The 26,678-nt window shown below is 46.1% G+C and overlaps 1 pseudogene; it reads left to right on the forward strand.

Moving 5' to 3' along the window:
• Positions 1-23,174: 23,174 nt before the first annotated feature.
• On the forward strand, positions 23,175-25,555 carry LOC120991701 (annotated as a pseudogene).
• Positions 25,556-26,678: the final 1,123 nt, after the last annotated feature.

The raw sequence follows: 26,678 nt of genomic DNA on the forward strand, positions 1-26,678 counted from the left end.
TTTTGCGGTCCGTTTTAAACGGATCCGTTGTTCCGTTTTTTGTTTCCGTTGTGCTTCCGTTCCGTTTTTCCGTATGGCAAATACAGTATACAGTAATTTCATAGAAAAAATTGGGCTGGGCATAACATTTTCAATAGATGGATCCGCAAAAAACGGAACGGATACGGAAGACATACGGATGCACTTCCGTATGCATTCCGTTTTTTTGCGGACCCATAGACTTTAATGGAGCCACGGAACGTGATTTGCGGCCAAATATAGGACATGTTCTATGTTAAAACGGAACGGAAAAATGGAAACGTTTTTTTTTTGCGGAACCATTGAAATCAATGGTTCTGTATATGGACCGTATACGGACCGCAAAAAACGGCCCACAAAACGGAAAAAAAAAACGGCCGTGTGAAAGAGGCCTAAGTCTGAGTTTATACTTAAGTTATTTGATCAGTTTTGGCCCCGTGACTGCCCAAATAAGTAAAGTGTGCAGTGACTCTAAGAGCGACGCCTGTCATCTGCATGTCATACTGATTCACAGTATCATTTCACTACCTCAGCAGACTCCCTATGCCTGTTACTGCAAGGCACAGTGTTCTCCACCACTATAAAGGCTCTCTGCATCCAGGAAATAGCCGTTTTTTAACGCGATTCACCGCAAATAAATTTGGATCAAACCAATTTTATTCTGAAAATTCAGCGAACCGGCCAAATCACATTTTTGAAAAATTTGCTCATCTCTATTTATTAACTTTAGCATGACATCACTAGCATAAAGAGTCATTTTTAAGTTCAGTTTGGTTTACTTTGAGCCATAACATTTTTACATTTATTTGTATAGCTTCTGCTAGTGGTTCCATAAATAGAGCAAATATTATAGGAAAAGGGGGCACCCTGTGGTATACCATTACTTATAGTGAAAGGGCCAGATATCAAACCTGAGGAGCAAACTCTACCAGTGGGTTTAGAGTGTAGGGCCATTATAGCAGAATTTATATTTCCACAAAATCCAAATTTATTTAAAACAAAATCTAGATATCCACAGTGGACTTTATCAAATGCCTTTTATGCATCAAAAGTTACAAAAAGGAGGATTTTAAAGATTCAGAGTATTTTTTAAAGGGGTTATCCAACCCCCAAATGCCTGGTCCCCTCACACAGATTGTACTTGCCTTACTCCCCGGCACTCGCATCGCTTCTGATGCCCACACGGTCTGCATCTCCCCATCGCGCGGATAAAACATCTGGTGGAAAGGGGGGCAGCCAATAGCAGGCCTCAATGGGAAAGAGCCTCCCTAGCGTGCGGGCATCAGAAGCCACGGTGGAGCCGGGGAGCAAGGTAAGTACAATCTGTGTAAGGGGCCCGGGCATTTGGGGGGGCATTTTTGGGGTTGTATAATCCCTTTAAGGTTGATCAGCCTGTGAGTTTTATCTGAGGTTTGTCTGTCCGATATAAAATCTACTTGGTCCTTATTAACAATGAAGGGGAGAATGTTACTGTTTTGCATATATTTTAACATCAGTGTTCAACAGTGAAATGGGGCAGAAATTTGATGGTGTTGTAGAGTCTTTCCTGGTTTTGGGTAGTGTGATTTTTGTTGTAGAATGCAGATAACGTTTTTTGGGAGAATGATAATTTCTTGTAGCTTTGTTGACTCCAAATGTGGTGTTAGTTCTTCAGCAAACCTTTTTTAATATCTGTTGGTCCTGGGGATTTCCCTAGTTTCAAGGTTTTTATGGGTTCTGTTCTAGTATTTCTTATTTGGGGAACAGTATGTTTGAATTTGATTGTTCTGGGGATAGTTTTGGTACGTTTAAGGTTTGTAGAAAATGTATAATTTCTGAAGATGAAGGTTGTATATAGAGATGAGCAAAGTATTGGAAAATTTGACTCAGTTGCTTCGCCTAATTTTACAATTCAGACATTTCTTTGTAAGAAGTGGGTGCAATGACAGAGTAGCGATTGAACCGCTCCCTGTCATTGTACCCCTCAGATGCCGCATTCATAAATAATTACGGCATCTGATATACATAACAAGGTGCAAAAAAAAAAAATCATACTTCACCGTGCGCAGGATTTTGTGCGAGATCTTCAAGCAAGATGGCAGCTGGCCGATAGCAAGCAAATGGATCAGGTAAGTACTATTTTTGTACTATTTCAGGTTAAATCAATTCGCTAGCATGAGGAAATTCATCTTTGTGGCGAATCAAACTTTTCCTGAAATTCGGATCGAAGTCCACTTCATGGACTTCGATTCGCTCAACACTAATTGTGTAGTAGTATGGGCATTGTTTTTAAGATTATATAAGGAGAGATCATATTCTCTAAATTTGGAGACTTTCTTGTGGGTTTATTATTTTTGGTTTTCTTTAGTTAGTAGGTAGCCTATTCTTTGCACAATGGAAGTCAATGGGAGAAACCGAGCATTACACCAGGTACCCCCTGCTCTGAAGAGGGGAGAGTGTCTGGTTCATAGAAAAAGGTCAGAAAATGATGGAAACACCACTGAAATGGTTCGGAAACAGCATGCAGAGGATGTCTGGATGGATCTTGGACTCCCAGGTCGCTGCTGGGAATGATGTTTTCCGAGTAGTACGCCACTTTTACAGACTGACAATAATACACACCAAACCGAAGATAAAATAGATTTTAGAGGAAAAATTAATTGTTAGGAAACATTCTTTCCTGTATATTTACGTGTATATAAAGTGCAAGTGCTACAAGGAAGAGGCACTCCGATATATCACATAAAGGAGGGCCTCATTCACATTGTGGTACACTTGATCCTTTAGTGGGACTCCTACACTCATAAAGCCTATGCACTAAGGGAAAGGGCTGCCAAAAATTACAATGAACCGGCACTCCAATGCACCCTTTATTACACATAAAGGAGGGCATCATTCAAACCCTTGAAAAATTATGATTGATGACCTGCTGGTGACCCTCTAAAACATTAGGGACGAGGGCCTGCTGCTGATCTGACCATCTAAAACATAAGGGGTGAGGGTCTGCTACTGAGCTGACCATCTAAAACATTATGGTTGAGGGCCTGCTGCCGAGCTGACCATCTAAAAAATGTTGTGGGAGAGGGCCTGCTGCCGAGCTGACCATCTAAAAATTTAGGGGTGAGGGTCTGCTGCTGACCTGACCCTCTAAAACATTATGGTTGAGGGCCTGCTGGTGACCCTTAAATACATTATGGGTGAGGGCCTGCTGCTGAGCTGACCCTCAGAAACATTAGTAGCGAGGGCAGCCTAAAAAGCATGTTGATATGATGGAGGAGGGGGATGAGAAAAGGGAGATTGAACCATATAACTTTTTTAGTTGTGGAAGGGCTGCATGGGAATACAGTGTATTCAATACACCATAAAAGCCACATTTAGACGTGGGTCTGCCTAAAAGAGGGCCAAAAAGACACCGAGTAGGATAAGTGCTGCTGTTTAATGCATGTTGGAACAGCATTACAAAACCAAGGGTTTCAGTCAGCGGATCCGGGATGTACCGGGAAAAACAGACAGACCTCCACCTACCCATGTGATGGATGACGTGCGGAGGCGTCCCGTGCTTGGAAGCTGCTGAGGCAGCTCCGATGCGGAATGAATGTCCTGATATAGTTTTGGGGTCCACCCCCAACCCTGCGACCAGGGATCTGATGTGAGAGACGAACTGTGGCGTGGACAGAGGTTTTCCTTGGAATGGAAGCAAAGGAGACTCTGGATCTGGAGATGGTGTGGAAACAAGGAGACGTTGGAGTACCACCACTGGACACCAGGTGTTTTCGGACTTGAAGAAGAGGATCTGTATGGGAGGACCGGTTTGGGACGTCTTGGTGGAAGGAAGGCTTAACACCAGATGATCCTGGCTCCAGGATAGCTGCTTCTTCTTCAGGAAGATCGTCTTCTGGGAAGAAACTGAGAATTCTCCTGGACGAAGGAAGCCGTAGAAGCTTAGATACATAGCGGCCTTGATGACCAGACTAATGGAAGGGCCAAAAGGATTGCCATCTAGGGATGCAGACAGCTGCCTGAATAGCTCGCCGGAGACCAGCCGACGGGACGGGTTGGAGTCTTTACTGTTTTTCTCAATGCCCCTGAGTGTGGCCTTGACGGCTTGGGATGTGAACGCCGCGCAAACTTCTGGATTCTGTAGGACCAAGAAATGTTGCGCCCCGGCTAGGTACAAACGGATGGTGCTGGGTGCCAGCTTGAGGTTGACATGGCAATGGGCCATGAAAGCCATGATGTAAGAAATGAAGGCCGTATCCTGTTGGGGATGGTCCCTGGAAAATTTTTGAAAGAGGTTCCAACCTGTGCTGTAATTGCGAGCCGTGTTGACCGAGAGGGATCGGTGCATGAGGTCCTTGGCGGTTGCCAGCAGAGACCTCAATCCAACATCAGGTCGCTGAAGCCGGGAATCCGGGCCCCGGTCCGGTCTGCCTCTGGACATACCTGAAAGAAGGTTTGAAAATTGAACCTAGATAAGGCATCGGCCGCCGTGCTGCTGGCACCTGGAATATGGGAACATGAGAAATGAAAGTTATTGATCATGGCCAGCCAGACCAGTTTGCGCAAAAGGGACATGACCCTGGCAGACTTAGCTCGGCCTTTGGAGATGATGTCCACCAGGTCCTGACTGTCAGAGATAAACATGACGCTGGAATTAGCCCAGAGGTGACCCCAGACGGATGCGGCCGCCACGATGGGATAACATTCCAGAAACGGTGACGAGCTGAGGGACTGAGGGTCGGAGCTGACCTGAGGAGGCCAAGGACCAGCCAACCACTGGGACCCGAAGATGGCAGCGAAACCCCGGGATGCTGCGGCATCGGAAAACACCCTGGTAGATGACTGGGACCAGGAGGTGACGAACAGGCTGACCCCGTTCCAGGATGAAAGAAAGCTGTCCCACATGCGCAAGTCTGCCATGGCAGCCCTGTCCAAGTGGACAATGCTGCTGGGTTCGGAGGCTGTGGGGAGGAGCGAGAGCAGACGGGAGATGAAGGCCCTGCCCTGGGGCATCACCCTCAAGGCAAAGTTCAGCCGACCCAGGATGGACTGTAGCTCGACCTTGGTCACCTGGGAAGAGGTGATGGCCCTGGCCATGACTTCCCGGATTTGGGACAGCTTTGCCTCTGGAAGCCTGGCTTCCATCCTGTCTGAGTCCAGGACAATACCCAGGAAGGTGATGGAAGTGACCGGCCCCGAGGTCTTCCCCTGCGATATTGGGATGGAAAGGGCGGCAAAGATCTCCAGGAGGGAGTGCAGCCCGGATGGCCGACATAGCGGAGGTTCTATGAGGAGAAAGTCGTCCAGGTAGTGGATGACCGCTGGGGCGCTGCCGTGGTGGATCAGGATCCAGTGTAGAGCCTGCGCCAGTTGGTCGAATAACCACGGGCTGCTTTTGGAGCCGAAAGTCAACCTGTTGGCAAAATAGAACCTGCCCTCCCACCGAATACCATAGAACTGCCATAGGTGAGGGGCGATAGGCAGCAGTTTGAAGGCGTCCGCTATGTCAGTTTTAGACAACCAGGCGCCTTTCCCGGCGCTAAGGATGAGGGCAATGGCTTCGTCAATGGATGCATACTTCATGGCAAATTCTTCGGAAGGAATGAGAGAATTAATGCTGGGGATGACGGAATCATGGGGGGCGGAGAGATCGTAAATCAAACGTTTTTTATTTGACTCTTTCTTGGACACTATGCCTATGGGGCTGATCTGCCAGCGAGAGAAAGGAACCTGGTTGAAAGGGCCCAGGAGGAACCCTTTCTCCACCTCCGAATTCAGGAGTTCCTGCACAGTGGCGGAATCTGACCTGGCTGACTGCAGATTGTCGCACTCCCAGTTGGAATGGGGTAGTGCCACCAACCCTGTGTCAAAGCCGGAGCAGAGGCCAGAGATCAGGAAGTCCACGAATCCCGGCACCGGATGTTCCCGTAACAGGAGGGCTAGGAGGTCAATGTCGCAATCGGCCAGTCATAGGCGCTTGTACGCCTTCTTGGGACATGTGGACCTGGGGTGAGCCCTGAAGCAGATGGAGCAGATGTGCAGGGCCCTGCAACCGCTGAAGAGACAGGAACCAAAGTTAAAGTTGTTGCAAACTTGGCTGTTGCCAAGGTAAACAATGGGTCTGCCCAACTTATCAGTGGCGGAGGGACTGCGGGGGACCCCGGAGGGGCCTGGAATGACCTTGTCTGGTTGGGCCGTGGCAGTTTGAGGACACCACTCAGTGGAGTGAAAAATCGACTGACAAGTCGAACAAGCGGGGGCCCGGAGACCGGCGAAATGCTGGCAGTACAACTCCATGTCCAGCGTAGCCCAGTTGACGGAAAACTGAAACTGGGTAAGCGCGGCGGCGGCCTTGGCTGAAAAGGAGCGGTGATAATCATAAAAAGCCGTGCCGCCGTACTTGTGCCCAAGTCCAGTAACCTTGTGTAGATACGTGTCCAGCTCCTCCCGGCGAGCCGGAAAGGCGGAGCAGAACACGTCTCTAAACAGGCCAAAGGCCAAAACAAACTCAGGTACCGAGAGCTTGCGGTTGAGACGGCCATCCTTGGCCCGAAGGACCACCGAGACCTCCCCGCAGTCAAAGGTCTTGTTGTCTGCGGCATCGTGGGACGCAATCAGGATGGACGCGCGATTCACGTCCTTGCCCGCCAAGATGTCCCTCCTGATGTGGTCCGGCACCAAGTGCGCAGGAGCCACCACCGGAGCAGCCGGGGACATACCTGGAGTCGGAAGTTGAGATAGAGGGGGATCAGTGATGGGGACCACCGCCTGGGATGACGCCGGTGTTCTGGACTCCATGTCCACCACCCTGGTCCTGATGTCGGCAACGGAAGAGATGAGCGAATCCAAGGAGGCCTGTAACTGTACCAGGGACTGCTGGATGGCTGGGGGTGGATCTTCTCTTTCAGGAGGGCTGGGCTCGGTCATCAATAGCCGGTATAGCTTGGCCTTCCTGGCTGAAGCTGGGTGCCAGATACCTCTTCTGCCCAACTCCGCAATGAGCCTTGGCACAGTCCATCTTCGGAGGGCTACTGGGCCGCCTTGGCCGGAGACTGAAGTACCCGGGAGGGACAAAGCGTCGTCGACGTCTGAGACCTGCGACATGGCTTCGCAAATAGCAGAGACCTTGCGAGACCTGGAATTAGAGACAACAATATGGCAGCTGGAGAGGTCATGGGGACGTGTACCATGACTACTGAGATCGTGGGTGAACGTATTGGAGGACGTACCTGAAAGCGTGGAATCAACACCCTTGCCTTACCGTCTGAGGAACGACGGGAACGACCCGGCTGGCCCTGAGGACTGGAAAAGTTAGGAGCGACGTGAGAAAATTGCAGCGCGGGACCTGAAAACCATCGCGGATGCGTGCGGACACACCGCAGGGACGTCTAATAGCGGAAACAGGGAGACGTGGATGAAACATGAACCAAAAAGAAGGGGTATCTGGGGAGCCAGGAGGCGGAGTCTAAGGACTGCGAAAAGAAGGAGGCCTGGAAGTTCCAGGACGAGCGGCGAGGGGTGACCTGAACGTCTCAGGTTGGGGACGTGAGCAGGGTGCCTGAGTGCTGCAAGATACGTGGAACTGGGAGACACCTGACGCACCGGCGACTACCGTAAAGGTGGCTGCACCCGTGGCTGAAGAGACCCGGACCGACCCTGACGCTACAGGCTGCCGTGGACGGAGGAGACACCTGAGCGCTTCAGGGTACCTGGCAGGGAAGACACCTGAACGTCTCAGGCCGAGATGGACAGAGGAGACACCTGAACGCTTCAGGGTGCTAGGACAGAGAAGACACCTGAACGCCTCAGGCTAAGATGGACAGAGAAGACACCTGAATGCCTCAGGCTAAGATGGACAGAGAAGACACCTGAACGCTTCAGGGTACCTGGACAGAGAAGACCCCTGAACGCCTCAGGCCAAGATGGAGAGAGAAGACACCTGAACGCTTCAGGATACCTGGACAGAGAAGACACCTGACTGTCTCAGGCCGAGATGTACAGAGAAACCACCTGAACGCTTCAGGGTACCTGGGCAGAGAAGACACCAGAACGCCTCAGGCTAAGAAGGACAGAAAAGACACCTGAACGTCTCAGGTTGAGTGAGAGAGAAAACATCCTTGCGTGCCTCCGGGGAGGCAACCCGGGATGTGGGTAAGAGGAACTGCTGGGAGCAGCCCAGGATTACCTACCTGAACCCTCAAGTTTGAGAAATCCCGCGAGTGGCCGGCAGCGACCTTCTGCAGGACCTAAACCTCACGTCAGGAAGTCGCGACAAGACACGTCGGGGACCACGAACGCTACTGGCACCTGGGAAGGGAACACATATGTGAAAATTGGGAGCAACAAGGGCCGGAGCCCCCGAGGGCCCGGCTGGAAGGCCGTGGGTAGGCCGGGGTGTGAACGGGCCTGGAGGGCCACGGGTCCGACCTGAGTGTGCGTGGCGGAGCCCGTGGCACATGCCAGCCTGGCAGGAGCGGGTGGGCTGGAGGTGGAAGCACCGGAGCCAGGAACGGGCGACCTGGATGGAGCAAGGTGGGACGTAGAGGGGTGCGGCCCGTTAATTGCCCATCAGTGGACCACACGTGATGGGCAATTAACGCATGTCAGGAATCATCACCGCCCGGATGTGGCGGTCATGACCTAAGCGCTATCTCTGCCAGCCCAACTCTGTGCCTCTATGATCGTGACCTGGCCTTCCTGCACCACTGCAGGCTAGCCACCATGATGTCCATGGGCTGGCTGGACGGTGCAGGTGGCAGCTGACCTGAGCACACCCAAAGGCAGAAGGCTGCCAGCAGCCCCACCGGAGTGTGGTGCACTCAGGACATTCTGGTCTCGGCCCGCCCCCTGGGGGCATGGAAGTGCGGGCAGCTGGAACGGCCCTGACAGGAGCGTGGGAGGCGGGCGCGGCCGTGGTGTGCGGCCGGACAGAGGCAGAGGGACGGAGGCAGTGAGCGGAGCTCCCCCTCGGTGTCCCCCCCCCCCCCTTAGGCGGCCAGCGGCAGCGCTCGATGCGGCAGCCGGGAGCTGGACCAGTGCCGGCTGCGCATGCGCCCGACCTCTCGCGAGAGGACGGACGCGACAGGGCGGCGGTGAAGGGAGCTCGCGGTGGCCGAAAGAGGTGAGGGGGAGCGGGCCAGCGGCCGGCCACGGCCCTGATGGACGGACCGGAGACTCCAGGCGGGCGACGTGCGGCGATACTTACCTGGGGAGCGTGCTTACCGGAAGTGACGTGAGTCACAGGAAGTGCGAGTCGGCGGGCGCGGTGCGGTGAGCTGTACGAGGGGGTTTAAGAAGGGGGACCTGGCCCCTCCCACAATTACAGGCTGCATGCAGACTTAACTATTAGTCAACCGGTCAGCATTTTCAGTTGACAGGTGAATGCGATTATCAGTTATTATGCCCCCAGCAGCACTAAGAATACGCTCTGAAAAAAGGCTGGCGGCGGGACAGGCCAGCACCTCCAAGGCGTAGACTGCCAGTTCGTGCCACGTGTCCAGCCTAAACACCCAGGCACACAGGGATCACTGAGGACACTGACACTGTCTGCTATGTACTCTTTGACCATTTTCCAAATTGTTTCCCTATTTGTGACACAAGGCCGCGCATCAGGTTGAGGGTGTTGGCGGTGTGTCATAAAACTGTCCCAGGCCTTGGAGAGTGTTGCCCTGCCTCTGTTGGAACTGCTGTGTGTTCCCCTCATCGCCCCTCCTCGGTTGGCCAAGGAACTACGTACTCTGCAGCCAGCATTGTCAGCTGGAAATTTTTGGAGCAATTTTTCCACAAGGAACTTCTGATATTGCACCATTTTGCTCTTCCTCTCCACCACAGGAATGACAGATGAGAAGTTCTCATTGTAGCGGGGGTCGAGAAGGGTGAACAACCAGTAATCGGTGTTGGCCAAAATGCATACAATGCAAGGTTCACGGGAAAGGCAGCCTAAAATAAAGTCAGCCATGTGTGCCAGAGTCCCAACAGACAAGACTTTGCTGTCCTCATCAGGAGGATGATTCTCAATCTCCTCATCCTCTTCCTCCTCTTCTACCCATCCACACTAAACAGATGGAATAAAACTTCCATAGGTACTACCCTCTGTAGAGGAGGCAACAGTCTTCTGCTTCTCCTCTTCTTCATCATCCAATTTGTGCTGAGAAGATGAACTGAGGGTGGTCTGGCTATCACCCTGTGTACTTTCTTTAACCATTTCCACCTCTTCCACATGCAAAGCGTCTGCCTTAATTGTGAGCATTGAGCGTTTGAGTAGACACAGAAGTGGGATGGTTATGCTGATAATAGCGTTATCACCGCTTACCATCTGTATTGATTACTCAAAGTTGCGTAAAACCTCACAGAGGTCAGAAATCAATGACCACTCGTCGCTTGTGAAGAGTGGAAGCTGACTGGAAAGGCGACAACCATGTTGCAGCTGGTATTCCATTACTGACCTCTGCTGCTCACAAAGCGTGGCCAACATGTGGAATGTCGAATTCCAGTGTGTGCTCACGTCGCACAAAAGTCAGTGAGCTGGCAATTGCAAGCGCTGCTGCAGTTAAACACGTGGGCTAGGCATGGTATGTGTGCAGTGTCGGACTGGGGTACCGAGGGCCCACCAGTAAAATTTATTTTGGGGGCCCACCATATGGATTTATTCAAATATAATAAATAATCTAACACGTTTTTCTTTATATGAACATAGCCTGGTTGATGTGCTGTACATTAAATATATGTATGAAGTGCAGTAAGTCTAATCTGTTTTGTGCCACTTGTGCAGGGGGTGGGAGAGTAGGGGCCCACTTTGCTCAGGGGCCCACCGGGGGATTCACCTGTACCCCTGTGGGCCAGTCCGAACCTGTATGTGTGTGAGTTTCCCGAGCTCCAAATCCGGCACCAAGCTACGGCCATTATCAGACACAACCATACCTGGCTGTAGGTTAAGTGGCGAGAGCCACAGCTCTGTCTGGAAGTGGAGGAGGAGGTGGAGGAAGTGGAGGAGGAGGTGGAGGAGGATAAGGGGGGGTTGGAAATGAGGGTGGGTGGCTGGGTATTTGCGCTTTCGTTCGAAGGCCTGGGGTATAGACATCTGTACGCTGCACTGGCACACAGAAGTGGATGTGCTAGCTGATGGTGCTTGCGAAGTTCCAGGTGCATGGCGGGAGGCATCCGGGCCTACGTCTTGGACAGGGGATTGGCCAGCATGGAACACAAGGAAAGAGGAGGCAGTGGTGTGACCCGCAGACACTGGTTGTGGACCCAGGCGTTCGGCCCACCTACTAGGGTGCTTTGATGCCATGTGGCGGATCATGTTGGTGGTGGTGAGGCTGCTAGTGTACACGCGTCCCTGCTCATTTTGTTACGGTACAGGTTGAAAATGACAATTCTTTTATTGTCCGCACTTTCCTCAAAAAAGCGCCAGACTGCGGAACACCTGTCACTTGGCAAGGGAGATTCCCGCAAAAGGGTGCTCCAGGGAACAGTTGCGGGCCTGTTTGGTGTGGCTCGCCTTCTCCCTTCTGCAACCCCACTGCCTCTTCCAGCCTGTTGCGGTGCTACGGATCCCTCCCCCTCTGTACTGCTTTCCTCTCTCGGCTTGCCACTAGTGTTAATCACGAATATTCGAATTGCGAATTTTAATCGCGAATATCGGCATTTCCAGAATTCGCGAATATTTAGAATATCGCTAAATATATTCGTAATCGCGAATATTCAATTCTTTTTAAAATACCAGTTCATGCAAATTTTTATGTGAATATTTTATGCAAATTGTATGCAAATTTTCGCAATCAAGAAAATAATGCCTGGAGATCATGAATTCGTGAATTCTCGAATATATGGCGAATATTCGCGAAATATCGCAAATTCGAATATTGCCCCTGCCGCTCATCACTACTTGCCACCTTCGCAGGATGGGTCAGTGACTTCATCGTCCAGTACCTCCTCTTCCACTTCCTTACTCTGGTCATCCTCCTGACTTCTTGACCTAACAACAACCTCAGTTATTGACAACTGTGTCTCATCCTCATCATGAACCTCTTGAGACACTAATTGCGGTTGACTTATTAGCAACTGTGTCTCATCGCCATCATTCACCTTGTGAAACACTAATTGCCGTTCCCCACCTTTTTCTTACTGTGGATGCTCCAGAGTTCGGGAATCAGGGCACAAGATCTCCTCATGTCCCTCTTCAAGCGGGCTTGGCAACAGGCCCAAATTAAAGAATGGCAATGAAAACAGTTCCTCTGAATATCCGAGTGTAGGGTAACTTGTTTGTCAAGACTCTCCATGATGGGTGGAAGGAGTATCAGGGTGAGGATTCTGTTGACCAGACTCTTGGCTACTGAGACTGGACTTTGTGGAAGACAGGGTGGTGCTTAACTGACTGGAAGCATTATCTGCTGCAATCCAACCGACTACCTGGTCGCACTGGTCTGACTTCGAGAGTCCTGCAAACTGAGACATGAAGCTAGGTATCGTGGATAAGTGTGTTTCTTGTGCTCTGGCAGCAGGCACAGTTTCACTGCGCCCAGGGCCACGGCCTCTGCGTGCACCATCAGCAGCACGGCCACTTCCCCATCCCTTACTGCTCGCCTTACGCATATTAAATGGTATATATGCTTGCAAGTATGTCACATGTACAGTAGTGCAGGTTTTGTCAGTGTATGTGCAAATAAAGTACACAGAATGTCAGATATTTTTAGGATGCGCACACGTTAAACAGGAGGTATACCGCAAGTAATGTTGCTGTCACCACCGCCTAATAGAAAATTACACTGAATAAATGTCAGATATTTAGGATGTGCACACGTTAAACAGGAGGTAAAGCGCAAGTAATGTCGCTGTCACCACTGCCTAATAAAAAATGACACTGAATGAATGTCACTGATATTTAGGATGCGCACATGTTAAACAGGAGGTATAGCACAAGTAATGTCGCTGTCACCACCGCCTAATAAAAAATTACACTGAATGAATGTCACTGATATTTATGATGCGCACGCGTTATACAGGAGATGTAGCACAGGTAATGTCGCTGCCACCAGCAGCAAAAAAATTATACTTAATGTCACTGATATTTAGGATACGCAAATGTTATACAGGAGATGTAGCGCAGGTAATGTAACTGTCTGCAGCGGACACCGTCTATGGAAAAAGTACACTGGATGTCACAGATACTTTTAGCCTGTGCACACGTTAGACAGGAGATGTAGCGCAGATAATGTCGCTGTCTGCAGCAGCCAAACAATTGCAAGCTATTTAGCGCAGGTTGCGCTAAAAATATATATTGCTGCCAGATACAACTATAGTCCTTAAAAGGACTTTTGGGTCTATAACAAGTATAAAAGCTAAAATATTACTATTTCACTCCCCATACTATCTCTCCCTTCTGCTCTCCAGCTTTCCCAGACTAAGACTGAGCCAAACACGTGTCATTGGGTGCTATATAGCACCTGATGACGCGTTCCGGCCAGACCATCATTTTAATGCCAGTAGCCAACATGGCTACGGCATTACAGTGAATGGCAGTCCTTACCTGCACGTTTATTAGCTGCGTAGCAGCCAACAAACGTGCAGGGAGGAGACTCGAGCATCATGCTTGATTCGGCTGAACACCGCGATGTGCCAAGCATCACGATGCTCGAGTAAAATGAATGTTCGGCCGAGCATGCTCGCCCAACACTAATAAGAGACCATTGAACATATTGAGAAAAATTGTTGGAATAATTCCAACTTGTTATGAGTGATTTCCTCTTTTTCTGACTATCTTCCATTCATTTGTAAGGCTACAGTCACATGACAGTGGAAAAACAAAGAAGTGCCATCTTAATTTATAACTAGCAGAAGGACCCGGCTTTACACGGGTATATTTAATCTATTTCATTTAAGGTTTGTGTGTGTCGTTAAAATATATCGACAGTATCCTCTATAACAGTGACATTTACAATACCCCGCCCCTTTAACAGTGACTTCCACAGCAGCCTGCCCCTTTAACAGTGACATTCACAGTGGCCTCCCCTTTATTAGTGACCTCCACAGTACCCCGTCCTGTTAACAGTAATTTCCACAATAATCCGCCCCCTTAACAGTGACCTCCACAGAGCTCCGTTCCCTTAAAATATGACCTCCACAACACCCCGTCCCCTTTACAGTGGCCTCTACTGAAATCTGCCCCTTAACACTGACCTCGATAGCGGACCGTCCCCTTAACTGTGACCTTCACAGCAGCCTGCCCCTAGGGTGGCCAGAGGTCCGGTTTTAGGCCATACAGTCCGGCTTTCAGACTCCCTGTCCTCCATCATGCGCAAGGCCTGGATGGACACAGGAATGTCCTTTTGATCAGCTCACTCTCAGACAGCAGCACCGTGCTGTCTGAGCGTGAGCTGCAGGGAAAAAGTCAGTCTTTCCCACCCCTGCAGCTGACAGAAGTTGATTTTTACCTTTATTTTTTCAATCCCCGTTGGCTGTGTAGTGGGAGGGGCATGGCCTAACTGGGTCAGGGGCGTGGCTTAGCTGGACCTGCAGGCAGGGTTTTTAAGTCTGTCTTTTGGGAGTGGCCTGCATGGCCACCCTACCTTCCCCCTTAACTATGACCTCCACAGCTCTCATCCACAGTGCCCTCCCCCTTTAAAGCTGACCTACGGCAGTGAGGAAAAATGGCTGGGTTGTTATGGAAACCTGGTGTAAAACTGTGTATGTGGAGACTAAGTGCCTGCTAGCTTCTAGTGGCTGATAAGGGTCATGTGACCAGGCTTCTATTGGCTAATGGTACGGTATGTGCTAGAGAGAGGAGACCCGGTCTAAAACCTTCCCAGACACCTGATGTACCTGTGTGCCAAATTTCGTGATTGTTAATGTGATGCTGCGGATTCCTTTAGCGGACATACATACACTCAGCTTTATATATTAGATGAGTTTGGTTGAAAAATCTAATTTATATTTCATTTCATTTTCACTTAATGTTTTAGTAATTTTTGACAGGTCTCTACTTGGCTTGTAGGGTCATTGCTTTTAAATCTGGGAATGCTTGAATGTTTTAATACAGTTCAAGAAGATTTTTCATTTTCTGATTTCCGTAAGCATGTTCTTTAATGTGGTAGAAGTTTTATCTGGCTAGTACGTCTTATAGGTGTGTTGGTGGGGGCAGGTTTAGCTTTAGGTGCGCACCATCAATTATAAAAGCTGAAGCATCTTGCCTGGGAAGAAGTGATTGAAAAAAGTAGTTGAAGGTAGTTATTCAAATCAGGAGGGGTCATTTTTTTAGGGATCCCCTTTATTTTGATATTGTTCCCATGACCTATCTTCTAGGTCAATTATTTTCTCTTTGAACTATTTGATTTGATTTTGTTTGCTGTGTTGTTGTACACATCTACTAGATTATTATGGCCAGTTGTAAATTTGTCTATTTTATTTTGTATACATAGAGATGTATATATTGTAGAGATGTTAACATTTCTTTAATTAAATTTTGTATGTTGTTCTGGGTTTATAAATTGCCATTCTGTTTAGTTTAAAGGAGAATCTTGTGCTTGCTGGCCCTTTATAGGAAGGGAAAGTCTAAGGGAAAAATGTAGGTTCTCTTTAGTTTTTTCTAGAGATGGGACGGGGGATTCGTCGAATCCACAAATCCATCGAATCTTGCTGGATTCGTGGGATTCGTAGACTCGAATCCCGACGTCATTTCCGTAATTTAAATCCGACGAATCCCGCCGATTAGGGCTGAAACAATTATTCGAATAACTCGATTAAATCGAGTCAAAAAATTAATCAATGCAGTTTCGCTGCATCGAGTAATCGTTACATCACATGATCACGGAGCTGGAGTGAAATTAGTCGTCTCACTCACCGCTTCCGTGTCCTCCGGAGGCCAGAGAGGCAGGACTTTGCGTAATGCGCAGTTGCGCTCATACATCGTCATCACGCCGGCTAACGATGTGTGTCTGACGTCACGTAAGGTCCCAGTGCATGCTGGGATGAAGACGGTCTTGGACCCCATGTGTCTGTGGCTGCGCCCTCCTCACTAGTGCCAGTGCCATTAGGTAATTTAAGTTAACAGCACTTGAGGCACACCAGGGGGGAATCGAGGGCACTGAGTCACTGTAAATTGATATTGAAATGAAAGGCAGATGGAGAGAGAGTTGTTAATGGAGGCTGCAGGCACCACCTTGGCATGTATAAAGTTATTGGTTTAGAGAGTGGTTAATGAACGCACCTCCAAGGTGCTTTCATTAACCCCTACAAACCAATAACTTTATACATGCCTAATGCCAAGGTGCTTTCATTAACCCCTCCAAACCCAATGGGCATGTATAAAGTTATTGGTTTGGAGAGGGGTTAATGGAAGAACCTTGGCAATGGGCATGTATAAAGTTATTGGTTTGGAGGGGTTAATGGAAGCACCTTGGCAATGGGCATGTATAAAGTTATTAACCCCTTCAAACCAATAACTTTATACATGCCTAATGCCAAGGTGTTTCCATTAACCCCTCCAAACCAATGACTTTATACATGCCTAATGCCAAGGTAGGATTCGTAGGATTCTAGATTCGAAAGATTTGAGAACCTTTTCGGATTCGAAAAAAATTGGATTCGTCCCACCTCTAGTTTTTTCTTTTTGGCCAGTGTTATTCAGGGTTTAAATAAATATAAACCCACTTCCAGATGATTTTTTTGGGGATTAGTAATGGTATCTTGTCATTAGGAAAGCTCCTACTGGCTTCTCCTGTATTTGCAGCCGTTATGGAGGAGCAGGGAGAGGAAGGACCGGTGGTATCTTGTGTTCTATTTGCCACAAAGTCTGTCATGTGGTGTAGACCTTGCTATACTTCTTTTTCATCATCGTCTGATCTGGGGTGCTGGTAAGTATTTGTTCTGTTGGAATTGAGATTTTATTAGGATCTATTAGAGCTGTTTTGAGCCATTATGCTGCAGCTTAACACTGAGCTGACTGTTCAAGCGGCCATAATGGTGGGTGGCCAGATGCCACTCTAGTCTTTAACCCCTTAAGGACTCAGCCCTATTTCACCTTAAGGACTTGGCCATTTTTTGCAAATCTGACCAGTGTCACTTTAAGTGCTGATAACTTTAAAACACTTTGACTTATCCAGGCCATTCTGAGATTGTTTTTTCGTCACATTTTGTACTTCATGACATTGGTAAAATGAAGTAAAAAAATATTTTTTTTGCATAAAATACCTAATTTACCGAAAATTTTGAAAATTTCAAAGTTTCAGTTTCTCTACTTCTGTAATACATAGTAATACCCCCAAAAATTGTGATGACTTTACATTCCCCATATGTCTACTTCATGTTTGAATTATTTTGGGAATGATATTTTATTTTTTGGGGATGTTACAAGGCTTAGAAGTTTAGAAGCAAATCTTGAAATTTTTCAGAAATTTACAAAAACCCAATTTTTAGGGACCACTACAGGTTTGAAGTCACTTTGCGAGGCTTACATAATAGAAACCGCCCAAAAATGACCCCATTCTATAAACTACACCCCTCAAGGTATTCAAAACCGATTTTACAAACTTTGTTAACCCTTTAGGTGTTGCACAAGAGTTATTGGCAAATGGGGATGAAATTTGAGAATTTAATTTTTTTGCCTAATTTACAATTTTAACCCATTTTTTCCCCACTAACAAAGCAAGGGTTAACAGCCAAACAAGACTGTATCTTTGTTGCCCTGACTCTACAGAAACACTCCATAAGTGTCCGTAAACTACTGTACGGGCACACAGTAGGGCGTAGAGGGAAAGGTGCGCCGTATGGTTTTTGGAAGCCAGATTTTGCTGGACTGGTTTTTTTGACACCATGTCCCATTTGAAGCCCCTCTGATGCACCCCTAGAGTAGAAACTCTAAAAAAGTCACCCCATTTTAGAAACTACGGGATAGGGGGGCAGTTTTGTTGGTACTAGTTTAGGGTACATATGATTTTTGGTTGCTCTATATTACACTTTTTGTGCGGCAAGGTAACAAGAAATAGCTTTTTTGGCACGTTTTTTTTTACAACATTCATCTGACAGGTTAGATCATGTGGTAATTTTATAGAGCAGGTTGTCACGGACGCGGTGATACCTAATATGTATACAATTTTTTTTATTTATGCAAGTTTTACACAATGATTTCATTTTTAAAACAAAAAAAAATGTTTGTGTCTCCATAGTCTAAGAGCCATAGTTTTTTCAGTTTTTGGGCGATTATCTTAAGTAGGATCTCATTTTTTGCGGGATGAGATGACAGTTTAATTGGCTCTATTCTGGGGTGCATATGACTTTTTGATCGCTTGCTATTACACTTTTTGTGACGTAAGATGACAAATGTTTTTTATTTTTATTTTTTTACGGTGGTCACCTGAGGGGTTAGGTCATGTGATATTTTTATAGAGCCTGTCGATACGGACATGGCGATACCTAATATGTAAACTTTTTTTTGCTGCAATCGCCGATACGGGGAAGGGTCACATGACCCCCCCCTGGCGTTGTGACAGGATGCCGGCTGAATGATTTCAGCCGGCATCCTGTTCGGATTAACCCCCGCAGCGGCCGCAATCTCATTTTAAACTCATGACGTACCGGTACATCATGGGTCCTTAAGGACTCGGGAAACATGCCGTACCGGTATGTCATGCGTCCCTAAGGGGTTAAATATTAATGATAACTTCCTATGTGTCATGGACGTGGCAACTCGTGGTTTAAATTGACAAGTTCACTGTGGATCTGATTGTGTCTGTTTTGGTGAATGCCACACCCCTTGCTTCAGGTGTTGCTTGTTGGTAATTTACCTTTCCCATAAGTAGCTGTTTCTCACTCTCGGAGGTGCAGTTTATAGATTTTTTTTTCCTGCCTTCTAACTAGCTGGTCGGTTGTACTCTGTGGTACTTCTGGAGTTGCCAGTTTTCTACTTTCAGATAAGTCTTGTCTTTTCTTGATGTTTTGTGTTTGTTATATTCCCTGTTTGTATCTGGGTCTGAGACAAAGACTTCCATTCGTCCATCTGTGGAGAAATAAGTTGTGTCTGGTCCTAACCTCATTCCAGGGCCTTATAGGGATATAAGGGTCTAGGTATACAGCATATGAATATTCCTACCTTCAATGTCTATTCATATTGATAGGTAGTTAGGGCCCGGATTAGGGTTGTTTAGGAGGTGACCTGTTTCTTCCCTAGTTTCCAGACCCAGTTACTGTTCCCCTTCCCTCCTGTGTTTAGTGTGGAGTTTTTACCCCACACAAATCGTGACTTTATGACAGCACAAGCAATGTCTACTGCACTCCTGACGGTTGACTTACATTGGTCGATACAATGAGAAATGTTTGGGAATCAATGTTAATTGGAATGTTTGGGAACAAGCGGTGGTTTCCGATAATTAAATGGGCCCTAATCTAATGGTTAATTTTTGGTGAAATCTGAAACATTGTGCATTGTCACAAGATGCATATAAATTGAGGACAGCTGAATCAGTCATTTGAATGATGCAGTGTCATGGTTTTAAGGATTGACTCACATATCATTCTCCATAATGATGATTAGTCAATAGAGATAATTCACACTTCTGTTTTACAGTAATTAAGCTTTATCATTACTGGTGTCTTTTCATTATTGTAAAATTTTATAATACCTGGAATTTCTTTTGAGAAAAAACAAAAAGTCGCTAAACAATCAAGCCCCCCACAATCCATTAGCTTCTCAGACATGCTCTATATGGAAACAGTTATTCTGTACTGTGATAAACACCTGGGCATTTAATGAACGGGAATTATATGCAGAGACATGCATGGAATACTTATTCCTTTTCTAAGAACATGCTTTGTGCAGGTTGTGCTAATAGTAACCCACCATAATCCTTGGTTCAATAATCACGGAGGCTGTAAAAACTATGATAGTCCAACACGTCAGCTTGCAGTAATGCACGTTACATTCAGTATCCATCCTGAGAGATTTTTTTTCCGTTGACAGGAAAGGATAGAAATATAGATTTCTTGTGCTCCTGACTTCTGGCAAATTATACATGCATAATAGGCTCTTTAGTGCCAGGCCAAAAAGCAAGCCAAATTGAAAAGTATGATAAATTTGTAAGTCAATAAAAATAAAATTGAATAAACGTATTAGAAATAGGTGCTGACCAATGTAAGCATGCAGCACTGAAGGGCAAAAAAGAGGAGCAAAATTAGAGTACTGAAATATTGAGTATAGAGCATTGACTTCTTTACAGCAATTTAATATGAAAATTACCTATTGTCGTTTCTAAAAAGACACACAATTTATGCTATTTTTACTTTAGATTTACTATGATATAATAGATCTCAGATGACCACTTACCTGTGTTTTAGACCGGTCTGGGATTGAAATGTTATTATATAATGTAATTTGATTTATTTATTTATTTTTTCATTTTCCAAAATTGTGTGACTCTGCTTATAGAATTTAAATACTCACCGGTGACACTATGAATGAATATACAGTAATCACATGTACATGCCCATCTACATTTCGCTCACATTTCATTACTTATAGAATCTGACCTATATGTGCATAGGTGTCCACAGCCCATCAAGCCTAAATCTCTTTTCACATAGCACACACTATGGTTACTAAAATGTTATAGCGCTACACACTGTGACAACCTAAATATAATAGCGACACATGGTGTGCCCTCTAAATATATATCACACACTTTGCCTCCAAATATAATAGTGCTATACACTATGGGCCAGATTTATCATTACACTTACATCTTATTCCACTTTTACATATGTCCAAAGTCACTTTTGGCTAAGCCAGATTTATTAATGGTCCTTTAATACAGTGTTAAATGTGGTTTGACGGTGGCAGTTTATCCTTCAGTAAGCGGCTTTACAAAAGTCGCACGTCTTTACAAAAAAGTTGCATGTTCTTTTAAAAAGTCTCATAAGATAAGCATGGTCCTCACTGGAGTGAAATTGTGCAATTTTTTGAGACTTTTTAAAATGTTGCGCAAACTGGCGAGCATAGTGCAGAGCCAATAAAAGTCACACATTTTTGCACAGTTTTAGAGATTATTTTGACTTGAGCTAATAATAAATCTGGACCTATATCCTCAGAAGACCTTCTCTACTCTTCTCTTATCACCACTTCCCACAGTCACCTTCAAGATGTCTCCTGTGTAGTGTTGAGCAAACTTGTGTTTTCAAGTTCGGCGTACAAGGTTCGGGTTATCTAAGAATTCCGTTATGGATTCAGCTACCACGGACCATAACTTATGGTCCGTGGTAGCAGAATCCATAATGGAATTCTTAGATAACCTGAACCCGAACCTTGTACGCCGAACTTGAAAACAGAAGTTTGCTAATCCCTACTCCTGTGCATCCCTCACACTATGGAATTCTCTACCCCAACATATCAGACTCTTACCTACCATGGAAACTATAAAAAAATGTTTTAAATAAAACCCACTTTTTCAGACAAGTCTATAATCTACAGTGACCCTGCTGCTGCGATACCACAATCACCTTCTGTGTTCTTCTCACTGACCTTGTAGATTGTAAGCCATCATGGCCAGGGTCCTCTCTCCTTCTGTGCCAGTTTGTAACTTGTCTTGTTCATGCTTATTGCAGTTGTCTGTATTATGTATGTATACCCCTTTTCATATGTACAGCGCCATGGAATGAATGGGACTTTAATAATAAATAATAAAATACACTAGACTGCCATAACGGTAATAGAGCTACAGACTGTGTTTCCTAAATTTAATCGTGCCACACATTGTGCCTACTGAATATAATAGTGTTTCATATAGTGTGCCATAGATCAGTGCCATACAAAGTGTCCCAAAAATTATAGTAACAAAAAAGTTCATAAGTGAGCAGCAGTCTGCAACCACATAGGTGAAGCCGGTTAAATGCAGAAGCAAAACACAATCCTCTTACGGGATTTTTGGCCCCAACTTATGAAATTTCAAAAGATTGGTAGCCCTCTTCCAATTATAACATGGTAGTTTTTATTCACCAACGGACATCAATGCAAAGCGATGTTTTGACGCCAATGAGTCTTTTTCAAGGCTTGAAAAAGACTCATTGGAGTCGAAACATAACTTTTTATTCATGTCTGTAGGTGAGTAAAAGCTACCATGTTAAAATTGCAGGCATGCTGCAAATCTTTTCAAAGTTCAAAAATTATAGTGCCACACATAGTGCCCAAGAAAATATTGCCGCACAAGTACCCCAAATTACAGCATCTGACAAAAACATCACACAATGGCACGATTTTGCATTGGCAGCTTAAGCCTTAAGCTAAACACCTCAAGTTTATTGATTTCATAATTAGGACAGAACCTCATTAAGATGCCTTTGCATCTTTTTTATTCTACTTTGTGTGCAGAGGCTGTTACCAGTCAAGGACCTCCAGGAAAGAGTGCAGGAAAGCCGCAGCAGTTCATCATCATGCCGCTGTCCTACGCCGGTAGAAGTCACAAACAGGAAAGAGGAAGTTGAGCGATCATTGTTCAGCTCCCTGCTACAGTTGAAGTTATTTGAGAGATGGATGGGAGACAGCGTGTGTGTATGCGCGCGCGCGCAAGTGAAACGGCTCTATGTAATAGGGAGTACCCTGTGTTTATGGAGCGGACTGCAGCCTGTAACAGGGGACATTACATTAGACAAACTGTCCCCTGAGGCAGGGTCCTGTGTGTTGAATTTGTGTCAAGCTAGAGCAGAGGACATTTGTGTAAGGTCTACAGCAGCATTCCAGTCCATGAGCATTGTATTCCAGAAAAATGGAGACTGTGTTATGGTGGGTTTATATGGCCCATTTCTTGGGGCAATTATGGACAACGAATGTTACTACAAATGCTTGTTCCCGATAATTGGCCAGTTTAAAGGTTCTGCCAATCACCCGATGAATAAGCTGCAAAACACTTGTTTATCAGGTGAAATGATCTGTCATACTGCACAGTAAATCATCATTCCTGGGCAGCAGATCGTGCTGTGTGAACAGTGATCTGCTGCCCAGAAACAATGAATTTGTATGAGGACAAGCATTAGCAGGAGGCGAAGACTGCATGTAAATGTAGCTCTTCCCCTCCACTGACGAGCAGGCAGTTATTGGGAAAGAACAATGTAAATGCAGCATTATTAATTGCATCAACCCCAGATTAGTTGTCTGTGAAGGTTCTCATTTATCCAGGTCATGGTATATCAGATATACCATGACCTGGATAAATTAGAACCTTCACAGACATATTGCAACACATTTTGGGGGTAAAACTTGTACGAGAATATGAAAAGACAGCAAGAAAACTGGCAGACTATAGGAACCACCTGCGTTTCAACCTCAGATGCCGAAAACAGGGGCTGGTACCATGCAGCATCAGTTTGGACTCCACGGTGAAGGGTCACAGAGCTGAGATGATTCTACAAAAAGCCCAGAAGCAACTACTAAATGAACGGGTACGACAGACCCATTTCACAGTTGAAGCCTTGAAACAAACTATCAGTCAGCTGGAAGAGGACCTGACTTTGCAGCTACCCGCTGAAATGTGGAGGAAAGTAACAGATTTCACAGTACATGCACAGCTAGCTCAGCACACTAAGAGCAAGGAGAGGCAGAAGAACAAGTTCTGCATTTTGTTATCCCGAACTGCAAACAGCCATACCAGTGAGGAACTGACATGGAGGCGAAAGGAGGAAACTAGGACAGTGCAAAACAAAGAGAAATAGGTGCAGAATCTTTCAGACCGGGTTGTCACCCAGCCTGAGATGGATGTCCTTGCGAAAGGGCTGAATTTCACAATCACACCAAGAACCATACTAATAGTTGAGATTATTTCAGCCACTGAAGCCTCAATCCACAGCAACAAAGTACCACAGGGTGAGGCTGAACAACTTCGCCTTAAAGTGTCTGCAGCTCTAGCCAGTGCCAAACCACCTCCTTCAAACTTGACTAGAGAAGAAAGGAGGGTGGTTACATCCCTGAAGAAAGACACAAACATCACCATCCTGCCTGCGGATAAAGGAAGATGCACGGTTGTACTTAATACATCTGACTACTATGCCAAGGTGACCACACTCCTGGATGATAACAACACATATGAGGCCCTAAGACGAGACCCAACCAAGAAGGTTATAGAACTACTACAACAACTAGAAAAGGACAAAATCATTGATCGGGCCATGTATCATCGCCTCTACCCTGGGGAAGCCCCTCCATGTATTTATGGACTTCCTAAGATACATAAGGACGGGACCTCTCTCAGGCCAATTGTCAGCAGCATCAACTCTGTGACCTACAATGTGGCAAAATACTTAGCCAGAATCCTAGCGCCCTTGGTTGGAAACACACAACATCACATACAGAACTCTCAGGATTTCACCACCAAAATCCAGAACTTGGTATTGGGCACAGAAGAAACAATGGTCTCCTATGATGTTACATCCCTCTTCACCTGCATACCCACTACAGAGGCAATTGAAACAGTCAGGAAACAGTTGCTACTAGGCAACACCTTAGGCTGCAGAACAGAACTTAGCCCAGACCAAGTGTGTGCCTTACTGGACCTTTGTCTGAGTACCACCTACTTCAAGTATAAGGACAAGTTCTACAAGCAAAAACATGGCTGTGCTATGGGATCGCCAGTCTCACCTATTGTAGCGAACCTGTATATGGAGGTAGTAGAAAGGAAAGCCCTGACCACTTTCAAGGGAATTACACCGAGTCATTGGTTCAGATATGTGGATGACACTTGGGTTAAAATTCATAAACAAGAGTTACAGGCTTTCACCGACCACATCAACTCAGTGGATCATAACATCAATTTCACACGGGAAGATATGCAGAACAACAAACTGGCGTTTATGGACTGTCTTATAACAGTGGAAGAGGGAAGGAAGCTGGGAATAGAGGTCTATCAAAAACCAAACACACACAGACCAGTACCTGCTATTTGATTCCCACCATCCTCTAGACCACAAACTGGGAGTCATCCAGACTCTACACCACCGGGCAGAGAAAATCCCCACCAGCACAGAGGCCAAGGCGAAGGAATTCAAACACCTCAGAGGGGCACTTAAAACTTGTGGGTATCCAGTTTGGGCCTTTGTCAAAACAGAAGGAAGGAGAAGAAAGAGCACCAAGACTACCAGTGAGGGCGAGAAGCCTGACAGAAGCAATAATATGGTTATCCCATATGTAGCTGGGGTGTCTGAGAAACTCAAAAGGATTTTTAATAAACATCACATCCCTGTCTGCTTTAAACCCAGCAACACACTGAGGCAACAACTGGTTCACCCCAAAGACCCAACGCCTAAACACAAGATGGACAACATTGTGTACGCAGTCCAGTGCAATGAGGAATGCTCAGAACTGTATATCGGCAAAACAAAACAACAACTACATCAGCGTATGGCTCAGCATAGAAGAGCCAAAACCTCTGGTCAAGATTCAGCCGTGTACTGACATCTAAAAGAAACAGGTCACACCTTTGAAGACAGTCAAGTACGTGTTTTGGATAAGAAGGCCGATTGGTACAAACGAGGTGTGAAGGAGGCCATCTACATAAAAATGGAGAAGCCAAGCTTGAATAGAGGTGGGGGGTTAGACATCTATTGTGTGCCATATACAATGCTGTCTTGACACCTTTTTCTGGGAAGTCTTTATCACCTACTGACTCCAATTAGGATAATGGAATCAACACCTTTGACCCCATGCTGGGTTTAATGACCTCTGACCCCATGCTGGGTATAATTACCAGATGTTGATTCAGTTACATATTTATTCCCAGAGAATTCTTGTACAGTCACTCAGAATTGAGAAAGCTCGTTGGAAGAACGAGTGAAACGTTTTCAAGAAATCTACAGTATGTCCAGTTGCCTTGATTTATTCTTTACAGAGATACCCAGATTAGTTGGTTCCATACAGCAGATCAGACACCAAAGAGCCAGAGACTTCAAAGAGTGGCCAGTCACTCTGAGAAGCAACAATGTTTTATATTTGGAGACTTCTATACAGCAATCGGGTGAGATCGGGTGAAATGATCCGAAATCTTAATAATTGTTCCTGGGCAGCAGATTGTGCTGTCTAAAGAGCACTATTTTGGCCAGGAACAATGATTTTGTATGGGGATGAGTGATTGAAGCAGTCATCACTAGTCCTCATACTGTGGAGGTGATCGCTGTATGTAAATGCAGAGCTTCAATTCCACTTAATAAGTGGCCAATTGTCGGGAGGGAACACTTCCTTCCAAACAATTGGCTGTTCCTTGCAGTGTCTACATGCAGCTAAAGACATCAGACACTTTTCTAATTGAGTGCAAAGTCTGTGTTGCATAAATAACCCCAGAGACTGTTAAAGGAACCATGTACCAGAACATCCCAGGGCATATCTGAGAGAGACCTGTGTACCTGTTCCAGATTAGTTATTCTGCTCTTGCTCACTGTGTTAATACAGTGTTCATCTGTTATTAGTCGTGCACCATTAAGTATAGCATCATTGTTTTGCAAGTCTGGTGTCTGCAATATTTCCTACAATATCCTCAAGCCCCCCTTCCACCTGTATCGCAGAAAGGATACCATGGAGAGCAGTCTGTATAACAAAGATGGTCATAGAGAGCAATTTATGTGAGAGAGGGGGTATTGCAAACAGTCTGTGTGAGAGAGTGGAACATGGACATGGGCAGTCTGTGTAAGGGTGCCTTTATACTATATGAAAGGATTTT

Source organism: Bufo bufo, chromosome 2 (genome assembly GCF_905171765.1).
Source record: "Bufo bufo chromosome 2, aBufBuf1.1, whole genome shotgun sequence".
NCBI lineage: Eukaryota > Metazoa > Chordata > Amphibia > Anura > Bufonidae > Bufo > Bufo bufo.